This window comes from Coregonus clupeaformis, chromosome 1 (assembly GCF_020615455.1).
Source record: "Coregonus clupeaformis isolate EN_2021a chromosome 1, ASM2061545v1, whole genome shotgun sequence".
Taxonomy (NCBI): Eukaryota; Metazoa; Chordata; class Actinopteri; order Salmoniformes; family Salmonidae; genus Coregonus; species Coregonus clupeaformis.
Genome location: NC_059192.1, coordinates 51,046,477 through 51,067,898, shown reverse-complemented (window position 1 = coordinate 51,067,898; position 21,422 = coordinate 51,046,477). Strand labels below are relative to the sequence as shown.

Genomic DNA, 21,422 nt, shown 5'->3' with positions numbered 1-21,422 from the left:
ACTGCAAAAAATGTGGCTTTTTGTCCTGAATACAAAGTGTTAGGTTTGGGGCAAATCCAATACAACACATTACTGAGTACCACTCTCCATAGTTTCAAGCATAGTGGTGGCTGCATCATGTTATGGGTATGCTTGTAATAGTTAAGGACTGGGAAGTTTTTCAGGATAAAAAAGAAACGGAATTGAGCTAAGCACAGACAAAATCCTAGAGGAAAACCTGGTTCAGTCTGCTTTCCACCAGACACTGGGAGAATAATTAATCTTTCAGCAGGACAATAACCTAAAACAGAAGGCCAAATCTACACTGGAATAGTTTACCAAGACAGTGAATGTTCCTGAGTGGCCGAGTTACAGTTTTGACTTAATCAACTTGACAATCTATGGCAAGACCTGAAAATCAAATCAAATCAAATTTTATTGGTCACATGCGCCGAATACAACAGGTGCAGACATTACAGTGAAATGCTTACTTACAGCCCTTAACCAACAGTGCATTTATTTTTAACAAAAAAAGTAAAAATAAAACAACAAAAAAAGTGTTGAGAAAAAAAGAGCAGAAGTAAAATAAAATAACAGTAGGAAGGCTATATATACAGGGGGGTACCGGTGCAGAGTCAATGTGCGGGGTCACCGGCTAGTTGAGATAGTTGAAGTAATATGTACATGTGGGTAGAGTTAAAGTGACTATGCATAAATAATTAACAGAGTAGCAGCAGCGTAAAAAGGATGGGGTGGGGGGGGCAGTGCAAATAGTCCGGGTAGCCATGATTAGCTGTTCAGGAGTCTTATGGCTTGGGGGGTAGAAGCTGTTGAGAAGTCTTTTGGACCTAGACTTGGCACTCCGGTACCGCTTGCCGTGCGGTAGCAGGGAGAACAGTCTATGACTAGGGTGGCTGGAGTCTTTGACAATTTTGAGGGCCTTCCTCTGACACCGCCTTGTATAGAGGTCCTGGATGGCAAGAAGCTTGGCCCCAGTGATGTACTGGGCCGTACGCACTACCCTCTGTAGTGCCTTGCGGTCGGAGGCCAAGCAGTTGCCATACCAGGCGGTGATGCAACCAGTCAGGATGCTCTCAATGGTGCAGCTGTAGAATTTTTTGAGGATCTGAGGACCCATGCCAAATCTTTTCAGTCTCCTGAGGGGGAATAGGCTTTGTCGTGCCCTCTTCACGACTGTCTTGGTGTGTTTGGACCATGATAGTTTGTTGGTGATGTGGACACCAAGGAACTTGAAGCTCTCAACCTGTTCCACTACAGCCCCGTCGATGAGAATGGGGGCGTGCTCAGTCCTCTTTTTTTCCCTGTAGTCCACAATCATCTCCTTTGTCTTGGTCACGTTGAGGGAGAGGTTGTTGTCCTGGCACCACACGGCCAGGTCTAAGACCTCCTCCCTATAGGCTGTCTCATCGTTGTCGGTGATCAGGCCTACCACTGTTGTGTCGTCGGCAAACTTAATGATGGTGTTGGAGTCGTGCCTGGCCATGCAGTCATGGGTGAACAGAGAGTACAGGAGGGGACTGAGCACACACCCCTGAGGGGCCCCCGTGTTGAGGATCAGTGTGGCAGATGTGTTGTTACCTACCGACAAATGGTTGTCTAGCAATGATCAACAACCAATTTGACAGAGCTTGAAGAATTTTGAAAATAATAATGGGCAAATTTTGCACAATCCAGTTGTGGAAAGCTCTTAGAGACTTACCCAGAAAGACTCACAGCTGTAATCACTACCAAAAGGGCTTCTACAAAGTATTGAATACTTAAAGTGGGGAGAACAAGTATTTGATACACTGCCGATTTTGCAGGTTTTCCTACTTACAAAGCATGTAGAGATCTGTAATTTTTATCATAGGTACACTTCAACTGTGAGAGACGGAATCTAAAACAAAAATCCAGAAAATCACATTGTATGATTTTTAAGTAATTAATTTGCATTTTATTGCATGACATAAGTATTTGATCACCTACCAAGCAGTAAGAATTCTGGCTCTCACAGACCTGTTAGTTTTTCTTTAAGAAGCCCTCCTGTTCTCCACTCATTACCTGTATTAACTGCACCTGTTTGAACTCGTTACCTGTATAAAAGACACCTGTCCACACACTCAATCAAACAGACTCCAACCTCTCCACAATGGCCAAGACCAGAGAGCTGTGTAAGGACATCAGGGATAAAATTGTAGACCTGCACAAGGCTGGGATGGGCTACAGGACAATAGGCAAGCAGCTTGGTGAGAAGGCAACAACTGTTGGCGCAATTATTAGAAAATGCAAGAAGTTCAAGATGACGGTCAATCACCCTCGGTCTGGGGCTCCATGCAAGATCTCACCTCGTGGGGCATCAATGATCATGAGGAAGGTGAGGGATCAGCCCAGAACTACACAGCAGGACCTGGTCAATGACCTGAAGAGAGCTGGGACCACAGTCTCAAAGAAAACCATTAGTAACACACTACGCCGTCATGGATTAAAATCCTGCAGCGCACGCAAGGTCCCCCTGCTCAAGCCAGCGCATGTCCAGGCCCGTCTGAAGTTTGCCAATGACCATCTGGATGATCCAGAGGAGGAATGGGAGAAGGTCATGTGGTCTGATGAGACAAAAATATAGCTTTTTGGTCTAAACTCCACTCGCCGTGTTTGGAAGAAGAAGAAGGATGAGTACAACCCCAAGAACACCATCCCAACCGTGAAGCATGGAGGTGGAAACATCATTCTTTGGGGATGCTTTTCTGCAAAGGGGACAGGACGACTGCACCGTATTGAGGGGAGGATGGATGGGACCATGTATCGTGAGATCTTGGCCAACAACAACCTTCCCTCAGTAAGAGCATTGAAGATGGGTCGTGGCTGGGTCTTCCAGCATGACAACGACCCGAAACACACAGCCAGGGCAACTAAGGAGTGGCTCCGTAAGAAGCATCTCAAGGTCCTGGAGTGGCCTAGCCAGTCTCCAGACCTGAACCCAATAGAAAATCTTTGGAGGGAGCTGAAAGTCTGTATTGCCCAGCGACAGCCCCGAAACCTGAAGGATCTGGAGTAGGTCTGTATGGAGGAGTGGGCCAAAATCCCTGCTGCAGTGTGTGCAAACCTAGTCAAGACCTACAGGAATCTTATGATCTCTATAATTGCAAACAAAGGTTTCTGTACCAAATATTAAGTTCTGCTTTTCTGATGTATCAAATACTTATGTCATGCAATAAAATGCAAATTAATTACTTAAAAATTATACAATGTGATTTTCTGGATTTTTGTTTTAGATTCCGTCTCTCACAGTTGAAGTGTACCTATGATAAAAATTACAGACCTCTACATGCTTTGTGTAATACCTTGCTAAAACCAAGTATAGAGTTTATTTGTTATAATTCATTGGTATTAGATTTAAAAGGTGATCGAATAGCTCCTGATTTGTAATGTCATTAATGCATTTCTTTTGAAGCAATGTTTTTAAAAAATGTACAAGTGAATAGGTTGGTTTACTTTTAAGTTGAAGTTTCCCATGTATCTCGTTAAAGTTTTGACCAATGAGGTAACTTGTTAAGTTGTGGCCAATGGGAGAGTGGACTGGTTGCTGGGAAAGAAAAGAAAGGGAAAGGTTGAAAGAAGGGAGAGGAGAGACGTTAGTGGGGTTGGTGAAGGAAAAACGACCAAAGGAAACGATAAAGAGAAAACAAAACCATACCTACAGAGTTTTTTGAAGGGAAATCCTGATTTTATTTCTATAAGAGTGTTTATTATTTCGTTAAGAAAGACCTAGTGGAGACTGAAGCTGCCGTCGCATTGTGGAGACATTCGACATCCTAGAGGTTAGCCTAGCATCGTGCAAGACTTGGAGAGAATTGCTTGTGACGATCAACGAGTTCGGGTTTCCAATGGATGTCTGTTGCTGCTACCGAGTACTGGCTGCATTGATAGCTGTGTTCGCTGTGGATCTTGTGAGGACACCTGCACGGAACTACTATATTTTGCTAAGGCATTATCTACAAGTAGTGAGTAACTACAAATGTGGGGTGGACTTCGGGACTTTATGTATGTCGTAATTTTTTTATGAACTCCAACGCGCACCCAGGGTTTACGCAAGCTTGCAAATAATTTGGACATGGGTTGTGGAAAAATCATTGGGGTTTATTATTTTAATTTCTTTTGATGTGATACATTGAAAAATTGATTAATATAGATCTTGAACCTTATGTATGTTGTATTGGTGGAGTCATTTACTGTTTCAGTTTCATTTAATGCATGGGAAAGCATATCATTATAATAATAACCAAGTCTATAATCATTCTATCTGAAGTTAATACCCTATTTGTCATTCACCCTAGCAAGTTTACAATAGGGATTCTTATTGGAGATGTCCTTCTCACCTAATATCCCATGCTGTTCAGATATTCTAAATTAGGTAATATTGTGAGAGTCAAATTCGAGCCTGGTGAGAGGGTTACATTTTTGGGGGCTCGTCCGGGATCTTGGTTATTGTTGATGGGATATTTTTGACTCCCCATTTGACAATTTTGAATTGAAATTGTGGATTTTCTTCTGACATTGCTGTATAGGCATAAACCTACAACATGCATGTTGAAGAGATTGTTACCTGGTGTAGAGAGAAACAGCTAGCTACTAATCGTGCAGTTGTCCTTAGCAGTGTTACAGATGATGTGTCTGATGAGGTTCTGCTGGAAACGCTGACTTATGTTAAGGCTTTTGGTAAAATTAGACTGCGTGGTCGTTGTTCTTATTCAGCTGGTAAAACGCAGTATGTTTTGGTAGAGATATCAAACAACCTTAACGAAATAGCTGTGCCAAGTGTTGTTGGGATACCTGGAGAGTTGGGACCCTGGCCTGTACATGTAGTTTCACAAGTCACATCTCCAGTTGAGAGAGAGGGTGAAGACTTCCAGGCAAAGCTATTATCCTTTCTAAGATATGAAGGGAAGACTGTGGCTGATGTTAAAGGCCTGGTAAGTCCCTCTGGTGCTGACCTCAACGCTGAACTGGTTACTGCCATAAGTTCACTGGTAGAAAAATGCAACAATGTGCCATCTGAGACTCAGAGTTACCGTAAGCTACGTATGTTCTCAGGTGCGAAGCCCACTCCTAGTGGAGAGGAAGAGTATGACGCATGGGCTGAGCAAACCCCCCATTTTCTAGAGGAATGGCAGTGCACCGACAATGTGAAAAAACAGAGAATAATAGAAAGTCTTAAAGGGCCTGCTGCTGACATTGTGGGGTTCTTTAGGACCGGAAACCCCCATGCTACAGCGATCGAATACGTGAAGGCTCTAGAAACCGCATTCGGTACCACCGAAAGTGCACCTGATCTCATGGTAAGGTTCAGAAACACATTCCAGAGTGAAGGAGAGAAGCTTTCAGATTACCTGTTGAGACTTGACAAATTGCTGCACACTGTATATCGAAAAGGAGGCATTGAGCTGTCAGAGATGAATCGCACACACATTGGCCAAGTAGTGAGAGGTGCATCCTCACATGACATGGTTGCGCTTCGTATTCGCATGACCTATAAACTGCGTGATCCACCAACCTTTACTGAGCTGCTGCAGGAAGTAAGGGAGGAGGAGGACATGATTCAAGACAGGAACACAACGAAGAGTGTTGTGAAGTCATCAGCTGTTGCTCCTGTTGCTACAGTTTGTGAAGAAGCTAATACTGAGATAGAAGTCCTGAGAAAAGAGCTAAAAGGTTTGAAAATTGAAATGACACGTCTCATGTCTGCTAACGTCACAGCAGCTCACTCTGACACACAAAGGTCAGATGTTGCATTTAAAAGCAAAAAGAAAAGGGTAAATCCATCACAAGAACAGACACAGGCCGACAGAAACCCCGGAGTGTTCTGTTATAGATGTGGAGAAGATGGCCATTTCAAGAGAAACTGGAGGTGAAGAGAACTTGAGGAAAGTCAACACACGCCTGATCAAACAAAAACGGTCTATGGGAAACTACAGAGGGACCCAGTAAAGGAGCGGCCTGACATTTACATTTACGTCATTTAGCAGACGCTCTTATCCAGAGCGACTTACAAATTGGTGCATTCACCCTATAGCCAGTGGGATAACCACTTTACAATATGTTTTTTTTTTTTTTTTTGTTTTGGGGGGTAGAAGGATTACTTTATCCTATCCCAGGTATTCCTTAAAGAGGTGGGGTTTCAAATGTCTCCGGAAGGTGGTGAGTGACTCCGCTGTCCTGGCGTCGTGAGGGAGCTTGTTCCACCATTGGGGTGCCAGAGCAGCGAACAGTTTTGACTGGGCTGAGCGGGAACTATGCTTCCGCAGAGGAAGGGGAGCCAGCAGGCCAGAGGTGGATGAACGCAATGCCCTCGTTTGGGTGTAGGGACTGATCAGAGCCTGAAGGTACAGGCTCTGATCAGTCCCTACACCTGACGTCCCGGTGAAGATACGTTCCACAAAGTACCACAAGTATGAAGACATGGAAGACATGCTACCTACAGGTTTAGTTGGCCAAGTTCTGTCGTTTCTGTACAGATTGAAGGTGTCTATGCTAAAGCTTTACTAGATAGTGGTTCTCAGATTACTCTACTATACAGATCATTTTATGACAAGTACCTGACGCATTTGCCATTGATTCCTATAGGAAACTTAGAGATATAGGGCCTTAGCTCTGAGCAGTATCCATATGATGGCTATTTGTCGCTCAAGCTTGAGTTCTCGGGATCGGTTGTGGGCGTAGCAGAGACCATTGAAGCACTTGTGTTGGTATGTCCAGATCCGGCCATGAAAGGTGACGTGTCTATTCTGGTCGGCACAAATACGTCTGTAGTGAAGAGACTTATGACTGCTTGCAGAGAAAAGGAAGGTGAAGGTTTCCTTAGCACACTACAAGTTCATCCTGCTATCAAGGAGGCATATGAGAGAAAGCTCAACTGATGATGATGAGAAGAGAGGAACGGTCTGGTTCGCACAGACAAAACCTGTCACCCTGCCACCTGGTGGGCAGGTGAGAGTTACTGGAATTCCAAAGTTTCCTGGGATACCTTCTACTCAAACCCTTCTGGTAGAGAGGCCTGAAGAACCCCGGTTCCCTGAAGAACTACTAGTGAGGCCTGAAATCCAGACGGTTGCAGTTGTGTCGTCTAGAAGAATCACCCTTACTGTCAGGAATGTCTCGACAAAGGAGATCACTCTGAAACGAGGTATGCCTATTGCTCATCTGTTTCCTGTAGATATTGCTCCTGGGTTTCCATTGAAAAGAGAGCAGGATTCATCTGAGAAGTTGACGTCTTCTTCATTCAACTTTGGAGATTCTCCAGTGCCTGAGGGATGGAAGAAGAGGTTATGTGAAAAGATGATGGAACGGAAAGAAGTGTTCTCAACACATGAGTTTGATGTGGGTTGTTCAAAGAGTACTCATCACACCATCAGAGTTACTGAAGACAAACCGTTTAGGGAGAGATCTCACCGCTTGGCTCCAGCTGATGTTGAAGATGTAAGGAAGCATCTAAATAACTTGAAAAGTTCTGGGATCATATCTGAGTCGAGAAGCCCCTATGCATCTCCTATTGTGGTGGTGAGGAAAAAGAATGGCAGCATACGCATGTGTGTTGATTACAGGACCCTCAACAAGCGCACTGTTCCCGACCAGTACACAGTCCCACATGTGGAGGATGCTCTGACATGTTTGAGTGGGAGCAAATGGTTCAGTGTGTTAGATCTCCGAAGCGGATACTATCAAATCCCAATGGGTGACACAGATAAAGAGAAGACTGCATTTATCTGTCCAGTTGGATTTTACCAATTTGAGAGGATGCCACAGGGTGTGTCCGGAGCACCTGCAACATTTCAACGTGTCATGGAACAGACAGTTGGAGACATGAATCTACTCGAAGTTCTTGTTTACCTTGACGACTTAATCGTGTTTGGAAGGACGCTGGAAGAACACGAGTAGAGGTTGCTCAAGGTGTTGGACCGCTTGAAAAGTGAAGGCCTAAAACTGTCCCTTGACAAGTGTCAGTTTTGCAGCACATCTGCCAACTATGTTGGACATATCATATCCCAGAATGGAGTGGCCACAGACCCATCAAAAATTTAAGCTGTCACCACGTGGCCAAGGCCTGAAACTGTGACTGCTCTGCGTTCTTTCCTAGGATTCTGTGGATATTACAGGAGATTTGTGAAAGACTACTCTAAAGTGAGTTACCCCCTGAATCAGCTCTTATGTGGATATCTTCCCGCAGGCAAGAAAGGGAGAAAGTCCAAGGAAGAGGTGAAAGCCTACCTCAACAACTCAGAACCATTTGGATCAAGGTGGAATGAGAAGTGTGAATTGGCATTCGAGACATTGAAGGAAAGCCTCACAAAAGCTCCTGTGTTGGCTTTTGCTGATCCTCAGTTGCCATACGTTCTACATGTAGATGCTAGGCGCGAAGGGTTAGGTGGAGTACTGTACCAAGATCAAGGTGAGGGTCTGCGTCCTGTGGCATTTGTGAGTCGAAGCCTGACCGCTTCTGAACGCAACTACCCAGCTCACAAGTTAGAGTTTCTTACGTTGAAGTGGGCCGTGGTTGATAAACTACATGATTACCTGTATGGGGTCAAGTTCGAGGTTAGAACAGACAACAACCCATTGACATATGTCCTCACGTCCGCAAAACTGGATGCCACTGGTCATCGTTGGCTGGCTGCGTTGTCTACCTATGACTTTAGTCTCAAGTACAGGCCAGGCAGGCAGAACATAGATGCCGATGCTTTATCTCGCCGCCCTCATCAGCAATATGCAGTGGAACAAGATTGGAGAGACATTCCTGCATCCGGTGTTAGAGCCATGTGCCAGATGTCTAATGTTGTTAGAATAACTCCTGGATCATCTCATAGTAGAGTGATTGATCAGTTGGGAGCCTCTATGCATGCTGTGCCTCAAGCATACTGTAACCTGAGCATGCTGACGTCTAACATGCCCAGATTGAGCACTATGGAACTTTCTGCATCGCAACAAGAAGATCCTTGCTTAGGAGAGATGTGGGTTGCTCTTAATAAACATGATATCACCAGGGTTACCAAGACAAAACATCCACTCATCTCTTTGCTCCTGAGAGAGTGGGAGAAGCTAAAGATGGAAGATGGAGTTATGTACAGGATCACACATCCGCCAAACAAGACTCGTCGTGCTCAGTTACTTCTTCCAGAGAAGTTCAGAACTATGGTTCTCACGTCGCTGCATGATGACTCAGGTCATTTAGGATTTTACAAGACATATGGACTTGTCAGAGACCGGTTCTACTGGCCATGCATGAAGATGGAAGTAGAAGAGTACTGTAAGTCCTGTGCTCGCTGTGTACAGAGGAAAACACTTCCAAAGATAGTTGCTCCGCTTGGTCATATGCAAAGTGATGGACCTATGGACCTTGTGTGTATGGATTTCCTGTCCATTAAGCCTGACTCCAGTAACACAGCGAATGTTCTTGTCATTACACAAGATACGCTCAAGCTTTTCCTACGAAGGATCAGAAAGCATCCACGGTCGCCAAGGTATTGTGGGAGAGGTACTTCATCCATTATGGTCTGCCCAAGAGGATGCATAGTGATCAAGGTAGAGATTTTGAAAGTCGACTCATCCATGAGCTACTGAATATGCTTGGAGTGGAGAAGTCAAGGACAACACTATATCATCCTCAGGGAGATCCGCAACCCGAGAGATTCAACCGAACCTTGTTGAACATGCTTGGAACTCTTGATCCTACACGAAATAACAAATGGAGTCAGTTTGTTGGGCATCTAGTGCACTCGTATAACTGTAGTCGGAATGAAGCGACTGGCTATTCGCCATTTTTAAAAATGTTTGGACGTGAAGCTAGATTGCCTGTTGATATTTGTTTTGGAGTCTCGAGTGATAGCTCTTCAGAGAGAACTTACCTCAAGTATGTATCTGATATGAAGAAACAGTTACAAGCTACTTACAAACTTGCTGAGAGCACGGAATCTAGGACTGCAAGGAAAACATAAGCTGGCAGGTCGCTGGGCCTCTACGCCATATGTGGTGGAAAGTCAGATGTCAAACTTACCTGTGTTTCGTTTGAAGCCTGAAATTGGAGATGGACCCATTAAGATTCTTCATCGAAATCACCTGCTACCACTGGGGCAGAAAGTGCGCATAGAACCTGTGGTTAAGATAGAACCAACACCTGGTAGAAGGACCCTGCAAAGAAGGAGGAAGAGAAAGGGAAATGAAAAGTTGCCTGGAAACTGTACTCCTCGGAATGATGAGAAAGTTGAAGAGGTTGAGAATCCAGAAGATGAGAAGGATTTTGACTCAGAAGATGAGGACATCGGAGTATGGTATGAAGTGCCAAATACAAACTGTATAAGCCGAGAAGTGGAAGAGATGTCGGAACCATTTAGCTTGGACTTAGACATAGTTTGGAATCAAATTACAGGGGAACCTGAAAGAGTAGACCAAGTTCTGGAAGTAAAAGAGTCCAGTCAAGAAGCTGAGGTCGCAACTGGAGTTGAAGTAGATGATAATGAGGCATCTAACTCAGTTGAAGAGATTACAGAAGAGGAACGAGAAGTTCAGGGAGAAGTGGAAACTTCGGAGGAAATGGAAGGACCAGGGATAAGAAGATCTCAGAGAGTAAAGAAAGCACCTGTATTACTTACCTATGATAAACCTGGAGTTCCAAGTATAGCCCCAGTTGTCAGATATTGTTCCACATTGTACAAGTGGATTGGATAAGGGAAACACAAATGTATCTCATTTTCAATTATCTAACAAGTTTTGTCTCAGCTGTAGGTTGTAGTTAAGAGTTGACACATTTACTTGTCATTACATTTCACTTATGTTTACAAGTCATGAGGACATGCCTATTTTGGTGGGGGGAGAGTGTAATACCTTGCTAAAACCAAGTATAGAGTTTATTTGTTATAATTCATTGGTATTAGATTTAAAAGGTGATCGAATAGCTCCTGATTTGTAATGTCATTAATGCATTTCTTTTGAAGCAATGTTTAAAAATTTTTTACAAGTGAATAGGTTGGTTTACTTTTAAGTTTCCCACGTATCTCGTTAAAGTTTTGACCAATGAGGTAACTTGTGGCCAATGGGAGAGTGGACTGGTTGCTGGGAAAGAAAAGAGAGGGAAAGGTTGAAAGAAGGGAGAGGAGAGACGTTAGTGGGGTTGGTGAAGGAAAAACGACCAAAGGAAACGATAAAGAGAAAACAAAACCATACCTACAGAGTTTTTTGAAGGGAAATCCTGATTTTATTTCTATAAGAGAGTGTTTATTATTTCGTTAAGAAAGACCTAGTGGAGACTGAAGCTGCCGTCGCATTGTGGAGACATTCGACATCCTAGAGGTTAGCCTAGCATCGTGCAAGACTTGGAGAGAATTGCTTGTGACGATCAACGAGTTCGGGTTTCCAATGGATGTCTGTTGCTGCTACCGAGTACTGGCTGCATTGATAGCTGTGTTCGCTGTGGATCTTGTGAGGACACCTGCACGGAACTACTATATTTTGCTAAGGCATTATCTACAAGTAGTGAGTAACTACAAATGTGGGGTGGACTTCGGGACTTTATGTATGTCGTAATTTTTTTATGAGCTCCAACGCGCGCCCAGGGTTTACGCAAGCTTGCAAATAATTTGGACATGGGTTGTGGAAAAATCATTGGGGTTTATTATTTTTATTTCTTTTGATGTGATACATTGAAAATTTGATTAATATAGATCTTGAACCTTATGTCTGTTGTATTAGTGGAGTCATTTACTGTTTCAGTTTCATTTAATGCATGGGAAAGCATATACTTATAATAATAACCATGTCTATAATCATTCTATCTGAAGTTAATACCCTATTTGTCATTCACCCTAGCAAGTTTACAATAGGGATTCTTATTGGAGATGTCCTTCTCACCTAATATCCCATGCTGTTCAGATATTCTAAATAAGGTAATATTGTCAGAGTCAAATTCGAGCCTGGTGAGAGGGTTACATTTGTAAGTAGGAAAACCTGCAAAATCGGCAGTGTATCAAATACTTGTTCTCCCCACTGTATGTAAATGAGATATTTCTGCATTTCATTTTCAATACATTTGCCAACATTTCTAAAAACATATTTTCACTGTCATTATGGAGCATTGTGTGTAGATGGGAGAGGAAAAAATGTATTTAATCCATTTTTAATTCAGCCTGTAGCAACAAAATGTGAAATAAGTAAAGGGGTATGAATACTTTCTGAAGGCACTGTATGTGATGATGTAAGGCCTGACATTGGGAGGAAGGAGTTGTAAAAATATAGTATATACTTACATCTAGCTCCAGTCCCACACACCTCTGGAAGGCCTTGGCAGCTCCCTCATAGCCCTCCAGGGCAAAGTAGACACAGCCCAGGGAGAACCACACCCCAAGCTGTAGAAACAAGACAAACACAGTACAGAGTCAAACATGAGCAGTGAGTTCAGGAATCCTAAACTGTTAAATGTTGTGCAATATCATTTTATAGTCTTATCTATTCCAGGTGAGAATCCTATATTATCTTAGTGCTAAATGCTAACTCTCTCCCTTGATCCACGGTCAAAATTAACAACGTGCTGAGCCTGCCACACTTTCTCAAGAGTCCTGCTTTCAAAACTTCCCCACCACGCTCTCTGGCAGGTGGCACACAGGAGAGGTGTGGGGAAAAAAGAAGAGCAAATGCCATGTTGTCTTATGTTGCGTCCCTCCTGTGCCTGTATGTGGAGAGTTTGCGTCGGAGGAAAGCCCACCTGTCACGGTGGGAGTGACAAGCAGCCAGGCAGGCGGGAGGCCCCGCTCTGCAACTGACAGGCAGGACCCATCTATGCAAATCAGCTGTGGTGTCAGTCAGTTGAGTTTCACCCTGTGAGTAGGCCTGACATGACAAGAATCCACTTCAGAGTCTCAAAAATCATTTTTCAAATATCCTACCCATAGCTAGCCATATCAGAGGTTAGTTTACCTGCATGGTATTGATGCGGAGTGACTTCTCGAAGCACTCCACACATTGCTGGAAGTCCTTGGCCCGGAGGTACAGCAGGAGCGCATGGCGCGGGCGCTGCGATGGTTCGACAGCTCCCAGGCCTGGTCGTAGTATTGGTGGTCCCGCAGTACGTCCCCAGCAAGCAGTACAGACTGGGGGTCTCCTTCTCCATACGCAGGATCTCCTCCGCCTGGGAGAGAGGGAGAAAAGGAGGGAGGGAGAGAAACAGAGGGAAGGGGGAAGAGAGAGAGAGGGAGGGAGGGGGAGAGAGAGAGAAAATAGCTTTGTTCCTTAAGACCTTCAGAGTCATTCCCTGCTAACAATGACCAGGCTTTGATTTGGACTGCCACAATCCACTCACTGGGAAAGGAAGCTCAATTGGCTCAATCAAGATGTTGAAACGGTTGGTACTTCTACTGTAGCCTCAACTAGCCAACAGACACTGAACTGAATATTTGTTGGAACGAAAAGTGTTTTTCATATAAGCATGAATAGTAGATGAGCATGGACCTCTGCAAATCACAGATTGGGTTGACAAAAGGGGAATAACACCACAGAAAAGTAAGGGGAGTTCAGCAACTCTACCGATGACAGAAAATTGCTGGAGACAATTATCAGTAGTAAGCAGTCTCTTTCTCTTTCTCTCAGCTTTGCTTTTCCAATAATTTAACCACTGAGTAGAAATATCATTATGACTCTGTGGCTGTGATATTACAGTGGTAAATCTATGGCACTCATATTTCACATTATTTGTATTTACGCTGGCCACACTATACTATAGTACAACAAGGGAAAACTTATCTTAGAAGACATGTGCATTTATATTAGAAATAACCCCTTTTTTTCCTCTACAGAGGGAGCTAGCCAACAATTTACAGCCCATTTTAAAACAATTTCCATTGGATTTTTCTTTAAATATCAATAACGTCCTTAGGGGTTACAAAACAGTCATCACATCAGCACACTAGTGCTGCTGATCAAAAAGAAGTGGGCTTCCATGGCCTTTTCCAGACCACACACCCACCGCTGGCGGTGGAGCCTGATCCCTTCAACAAATATTTATAACAGTTTCACAGTCATCAGTACTGCAGTAAATCCTATAGTTACCACCATTCAGTTATTTGGAGGGGTGCTACACACCCAGGAAAGAGGGAAAATGTCTGACTGTTTCCCAGAAAGGAAGGCGAGATTTTATTACCAAGAAAAAAAGCATGTTAGGGAGGTTATATTCACAACATCAATGGGGCACCCCTACAGCCAACTGCTGGCAAAGAATTAGGCTAATTGATTAGAAAGCTCTCTTATGACCATGCCCTTGACATGCTCTTGCCAGGCAATAAGACAGACTGAGACGATGTGCTTTTCACTGGAGAATGACTTTCATTAGAAGTATTTCAGTAGATCTTCTGGGGGAAATGGAAAAGGGTGATTGTGAATTGGGTTTTTATAACCTTGGAGCATGGCCACCAGTTAGAACCCCCAGTGTGCTCCTCCATAAAGAGAGAGAGCGAGAAGTAGAGGGAGAGAAAAGGAGAGATTCAGTACTCCTCCAAGTACAGACACCCTTATTGTGCTGGGAAAACCACATAAGGAGTTCTCTGAACTCACTGAGCCTTGGTTAAGGGTAGAGTGGAATCACCCTTTGGCTATATCTGTTGCTTTTATAAATGGGCCCTGTCTTACTATGGGAGCCATGACACATTTTTGTGAGGGGAGAGTAATTTTTCATGGTGCGGTAGCACATTGAAGGGAATCCAATCAGGCTTAAAATATTTCAAGAAATTGAACAACATTCATGAGTTGTGAATGCGAACATATACTCTCTGAATTGCGTGTACCGGGATATTCATATGTGATTTACTGTCCCATTTGTGCAACGGAAGTGCTTTAAACATTTGTCAATACTATACCTTTATTTAAAATGTGGATATTTTGGCCTGGGTTATACCATATAAGTGTTGTTCAATGTTTCATCTTTATTTCCATGTAAGATTTACACGGATGGCTCATCCATAAGGCTGGTGTAATACAACAATTGCATTCAAAACTCTAGAGCTATCAAACTAATTCAACAGAAATTGACTTAACGCAGGCCTCCCTTCCTCTCTCCGCATTCCTCTGTTTCTCTATTTTAGTTTCATTATTTTTCTCAGGTTGTGGCCAGGTCAGGCTCACTCACATTAAGCATGCATTCAGACACTGAGAGCAGGAACAGGGCTTGGCTACCGGCTGGAATCCACCCAAGTCTTCTCCAGACAAATGGATTGCCTTTTTTATCATGTTACACGGAGTGCTGGCTGGGGCCAAAGTGCATGGTTTTAGTGTGGAGGACTTCTTTTATTGACCAAAATTGACATCTGTAACCATATTGGAAGACAAAACAAGCTGTAATTCACTAACAGAGCACAATGCCCTGCAGGACTCACATTCAGGATTGGGACTGTGAGCAGCGGCTATGTACGGGTCAGCTGGAGGGAGCACTGGTATGTGTGTGCGCGCATGCGTGCGTGTGTGTGTGTGTGTGGAATACTCATTTCTGCTCAATCTGTCCAAGCCAAGCCCTGTTGATCCAGAGAGATTGATGTGGTGATACTAGCTATTACAGAGAATTTATGAGAAAGAACCCTGTGAATCATGCTGAGAGGTCACTTAAACAGGTCGATGACTAAAAGGACAAGGGGTGATGAAGATGGAAAGAAAATACTTCAGTGAGAATCTTACTGAGAATTAACCAGATGTCCATTGCGTAATGGTTTGGGAGAACATCCTCAGAGCAGTTGTGACAAATCTGGCATCGGTTTCATCAATGACTTTCATAACCACAGCAATATGGTGGACGGTGTTACAGGATTCTCTTCTTGGCCTGGTGTGGCACGCCACGATTCTGTTAGGACTTGACAGAACATTCTCTGACAGGTGCAAGAGTGCGAGAGAGGAGGTTGCCTCACCTCTGGCTCCTTATTTTTGCTCTGCTTCATTACCTCAGTCAATTCTGACCGAGAGCACTTGCAGGTTGGGCGAGAGAAGAAAAAAAACACCTGTGTAAACATTTGAGACTTTTCCTCCCCAAAAATAGGAAAACGATCCGCTATCAAAAAGGAGGACCAACAAAAACAAACAGCTGTCATACGTCCACATCTTTGATTCTTTACTGTCTGCCTCTGTGGAAAACAGTCTAAAACCAATGCCATTGGTGCTGTAGGCTACCCTTGTGACCTGTATTTCCATAGCCTGTTCCACCATTAAGAGACCAAAGTGAATATTCAAATCAGCGCCACCAAGAGGGATAGGTGATAGAGTGATCCAACCCAAACATGCTATATTTCTGTCTATCTGGGAGTGTGTCCCAGGGGGGCCCTGGGGGCCAGACAGGTTAATAATAACGGCAGGGAAACAGAGCCAGATCTCCCTGGGACTGATTCGTCTGACAGCTGGAAGGCCCGAGAACACAAATGAGTGCATAAACATGTGCTCACCAAAGACAGACAGATAGAGGGAAGGGGGCAGAGAAGGAGGGAGTAGGGAACAGAGCGAGATAGCTAGGTAACAGGGTGGATGGAAAGAGCGGTGATATTCACTTTTCTTCCAGTGTGGGCAAGATGAGCTTCTCTCTTGAGTTTGTTTGTGTGGTGATGGTAACCATGTTTAATACGAAGAATGACATTGTCTTTTGTGTAAAGCAATGGGTATTAAATGTGCCTGAGGGGAAGTCACAGTTTTTCTGGTGGTTGTAATGGCTGTGTTGTACCTTGCCATGCTGGCCCATCCTCTCCAGGCAGATGACAGCATCCTCCCACAGCTCCAGCTTCTCGTAGATTAGCAAGGCTGAGCTGGTGCAGCCCAGGTCTGTCAGCAGGCTGGCCAGCTGCTTCTGTAGATGGGATATAGGAGAGTGGTTCAGACATGGGATAGCAAAACTACGTTTTGAAGGTTCAATGCTGCCGTTTTTATCTCAATATAAAATAATTTCTGGGTAACAATTAAGTACCTTGTGATTGTTTTCAATTAAAATGGTCAAAAAGAGACAAAAATAGCTTCTTAGCAAAGAGCAATGTCTCAAGCAAGAATTATGCTAGGACTGTCTGGGAGTGGTCTGAGTGGGGAGGGGAAAACTGAAAACTAGCTGTTATTGGCAGAGAGGTTTGGATCTCTTTCTTATTGGTCTATTAACACATTTCCGACTGGTGATGTTACCAGACAGGCAAAAACTCCATCCCACCAAAACAGGCAGAAATTTCAGCTCTTACACTAAAATGGCATTTTCATAATTTTCACAATTTCACAGTATTACTCCAACCTCAGTGTGGAAATACAGTATAGATAAAACACAGGAAAATCACGTCTTTGACCGCACTGAACCTTTCAACGCTCACACCAGTAGAAATTAGGTGTGTAATGGTGGTACAGGGTTGGCCTGCACTTTGAACCCGAATGAATACATAAAAAAATACATATATACAAACATTGAAACACTAGGCCTATAGGCTATGGCTACACTGTGTTGTATGTCTCTAGTAAATCTGAGCTGAAAAAACATTGTAGGCTATTCCGTTAAAACAACTAGAGCCTATGCACACATTGTAATCAAAATTCTAATCTTAATTGCCGCATTTCAAACTATCCTTTTGTGAGGCGCAGCTGGGAACTAGTTCTGTACGATGGCGAGTGCTGGGGTCGATGAACCAGAATTGGAGGATCCTCCATCATTGTTTAAATCTCCAGTTTGGGGAAACATTTTAGAACTTAGTAGGAAATCAACAAAACGTATTGAATTTATTAGAATATTAATTAATTTGCCCAAGATGATGATAAGACATTAGGGCAGTTCCTGACAACAACAAAAAATCTTGGTCGACCAAGAGTTATCTGTTCTTAAACATTTATTTTTCCATATATATAGTGCATTCGGAAAGTATTCAGACCACTTCCCCTTTTCCACATTTTGTTATGTTACAGCCTTATTCTAAAATGGATTACATTTTCCCCCTCATCAATCTACACACAATACCCCATAATGACGACAAAGCGAAAACAGGTTCAGACATTTTTGCAAATGTATTAAAAATAAAAAAACGAAATACCTTATTTTACACAAGTATTCAGACCCTTTGCTATGAGACTCGAATTGAGCTCAGGTGCATCCTGTTTCCATTGATCATCCTTGAGATGATTCTACAACTTAACTGGAGACCACATTTGGTAAATTCAATTGATTGGACATGATTTGGAAAGGCACACACCTGTCTATACAAGGTCCCACATTTGACAGTGCACGTCAGAGCAAAAACCAAGCCATGAGGTCGAAGGAATTGTTCGTAGAGCTCAGAGACAGGATTGTGTCGAGGCACAGATCTGGGAAGGGTACCAAAACATTTCTGCAGCATCGAAGGTCCCCAAGAACACAGTGGCTTCCATCATTCTTAAATGGAAGAAGTTTGGAACCACCAAGACTCTTCCTAGAGCTGGCCGCCCGGCCAAACTGAGCAATCGAGGGAGAAGGCCCTTGGTCAGGGAGGTGACCAAGAACCCGATGATCACTCTGACAGAACTCTGTGGAGATGGGAGAACATTCCTGAAGGACAACCATCTCTGCAGCACTCCACCAATCAGGCCTTTATGGTAGAGTTGCCAGACGGAAGCCAGTCCTCAGTAAAAGGCACATGACAGCCCGCTTGGAGTTTGCCAAAAGGCACCTAAAGGACTCTCATACCATGAGAAACAAGATTCTCTGGTCTGATGAAACCAAGATTGAACTCTTTGGCCTGAATGCCGAGCATCACGTCTAGTGGAAAACTGGCACCATACCTACGGTGAAGCATGGTGGTGGCAGCATAATGCTGTGGGATGTTTTTCAGCGTCAGGGACTGGGAGACTAGTCAGGATCGAGGGAAAGATGAACGGAGCAAAGTACAGAGAGATCCTTGATGAAAACTTGCTCCAGAGTGCTCAGGACCTTAGACTGGGGCCAAGGTTCACCTTCCAACAGGACAACGACTCTAAGCACACAGCCAAGACAATGCAGGAGTGGCTTCGGGACAAATCTCTGAATGTCCTTGAGTGACCCAGCCAGGGCCCGGACTTGAATCTCTTGAGAGACCTTAAAATAGCTATGCAGCGACTCTCCCCATCCAACCTGACAGAGCTTGAGAGGATCTGCAGAGAAGAATGGGAGAACCTCCCCAAAAACAGGTGTGCCAAGCTTGTAGCGTCATACCCAAGAAGACTCAAGGCTGTAATCGCTGCCAAAGGTGCTTCAACAAAGTACTGAGTAAAGGGTCTGAATACTTATGTAAAAGTGATATTTCCGTTTTATATTTTTAATACATTTCCAACAATTTCAAAAAAAACGTTTTCGCTTTGTCATTATGGGGTATTGTGTGTAGATTGATGAGGAAAAAACACAATTTAATCAATTTTAGAACAAGGCTGTAACGTAACAAAACGTGAAAAAAGTCAAGGGGTCTGAATACTTTCCGAATGCACAGTATACTCACTTGTGCATCCTATTGTCCTTTAGTAGTAATGTATACCAGCGTGTGGATCCTATTATCTTATAACTTTTGACAACCAAGATGACATTTTCTGTAGGCTACAGCAATGACCCGTTGGAACTGAAACTTAGCATGGACATTTAGCCTACAACACATTTAAACGTTCGGTCTGGTAGAACATTCGGTCAGTACCGTTAGTGATGATAGGATTAACGCAGGAATAGGAGCCATATAATGTAGGGCCCTTTAAAATCGGTTTCATTTTGTGCCTAATTCTGTTTTCTCCATTTTAGTTTTTTTGGGTTAAATATGAATGATTCCCGGTTTTGAAATATGGTCGATTTTGGGGAAAATATTAATCCCTAGTAGATACCCTTTAATTTAGGTGTGCATCAGCAAGAGCCTTGCTTGGTTAGCAGTGTTTCTGTAGCACACGTGATTGCAGAGTTGCTGAACAAATCACCACTGAATTTATGCAAATAATCATGATATCATTCTGCCAGGTATGCATATACTACTTTGTAGTAAACATTTAATTGAGAAGGTTTTTGGGAAAGCCTTTTCATCTACCAGAAGACGGTTGTCATTAGCATCATCGTTAACAGCTACATAGTGGTAGATAAATGCGCACACCCAGACGGGCATTCCCGGGCCGGTGCCTCAGAAAGTTGAAGGAAAATACGAATCACTTACGTATTTTGTTAATGTCTTATAGGGCTGACCCCATTTAGTCGACTGTTTGGTCAGCCAAAAAATCATCATGGTGTACAAGGCACCTGTCTGATTCACGCCGGTCTGGGTGGACTGATCCATTGTGGAGGCAATGGGGATGGCACAGTCCATCAGTCTTAGACATGTGCTACTGAACTTGTATATGGTTATATTATGCAAGAACAATGGTGCAACGCAAATAAAAACAATATTATTTTATAACAAATGCGCCTTCTCCCACGTTGGATAGTGGTCTCTGTTCTGAAACACATCATTGCGCTGTTGAATTGCCACCTTTTCCTAGACCATGTTGCTATCTGCATAATAGCAAAGTTAACCAGCATATTGGTGTTGAGAACAATGTGGCGGAGGCAGCAGCAGATTTAGGAGATGAGAAAACACCCCTTGCCACAATTGTCTAAGAAAAATGAGGAGAGAGGAAACCCCAACTTAATAAGGTCTATAATCAATAGCCTAACTGTTAAATGTGCCTGGCTTTATAAATCCTCCATAAATATCTACGGAAGTAAGACAGATCCTGCTTCTATTGCCTGTTTGAGTGTTTGTTTAATAGCCAACTGATTCCGGGAGCTCTAAGCCTCACACAACCACGTTAGAAACTATTTCACTAATTCTGCTGTTTTTAATCTTTACTATGTTGTAATAAAGGCTTTCTTTTTTATTCGTTAGACCAGCCTCTCTGGTATTATTTATAATTTATTTAGTGTTTACACTGTTCCAAATTGTCCAAAATATTATATAATAATAACCCTCCTTTTTCCTTCTTATTGTTAATATTACTATTATTATTGTGATCATCATTATAATAGTAAGTAATGTCATTATCATTAGTAGGCTTAGTATAGCAGCCTTGTATAACCACCATCGAGCTGTAGGCCTAAGAGCGCATCCAGTTTAGTCTTAATACCATAACTTACTTAGGCCTATATTTTAATACTTATATAGGCTACTGTATCAATCAATTATTTATTTGTTCAGGTCATCACAATGCATACGAGTAATTCATGATGTGAAATGCAATCAAGCATTTTCGTTTTATAATAACAAAGCAAGCTTTGAATAATTATCGTAAACAATAAATAGGCCTAAATTGTTCCATTTCGGAAATTGCATTCACGAATGAATGTGACTGTTTTTAGTCTTTGCTGTAATAAAGGCTTTACAAACAAATAATATATATATTTTTTTTTTACAACACTCTGGTACGCTTATAATCTAATTTGTGTTTACACTGTTCCAAAC

The 21,422-nt window shown here is 43.0% G+C and overlaps 1 pseudogene; it reads right to left on the bottom strand.

Moving 5' to 3' along the window:
* LOC121570206 overlaps positions 1 to 21,422 on the bottom strand; it is a 167,232-nt pseudogene that overhangs the window by 41,781 nt on the left and 104,029 nt on the right.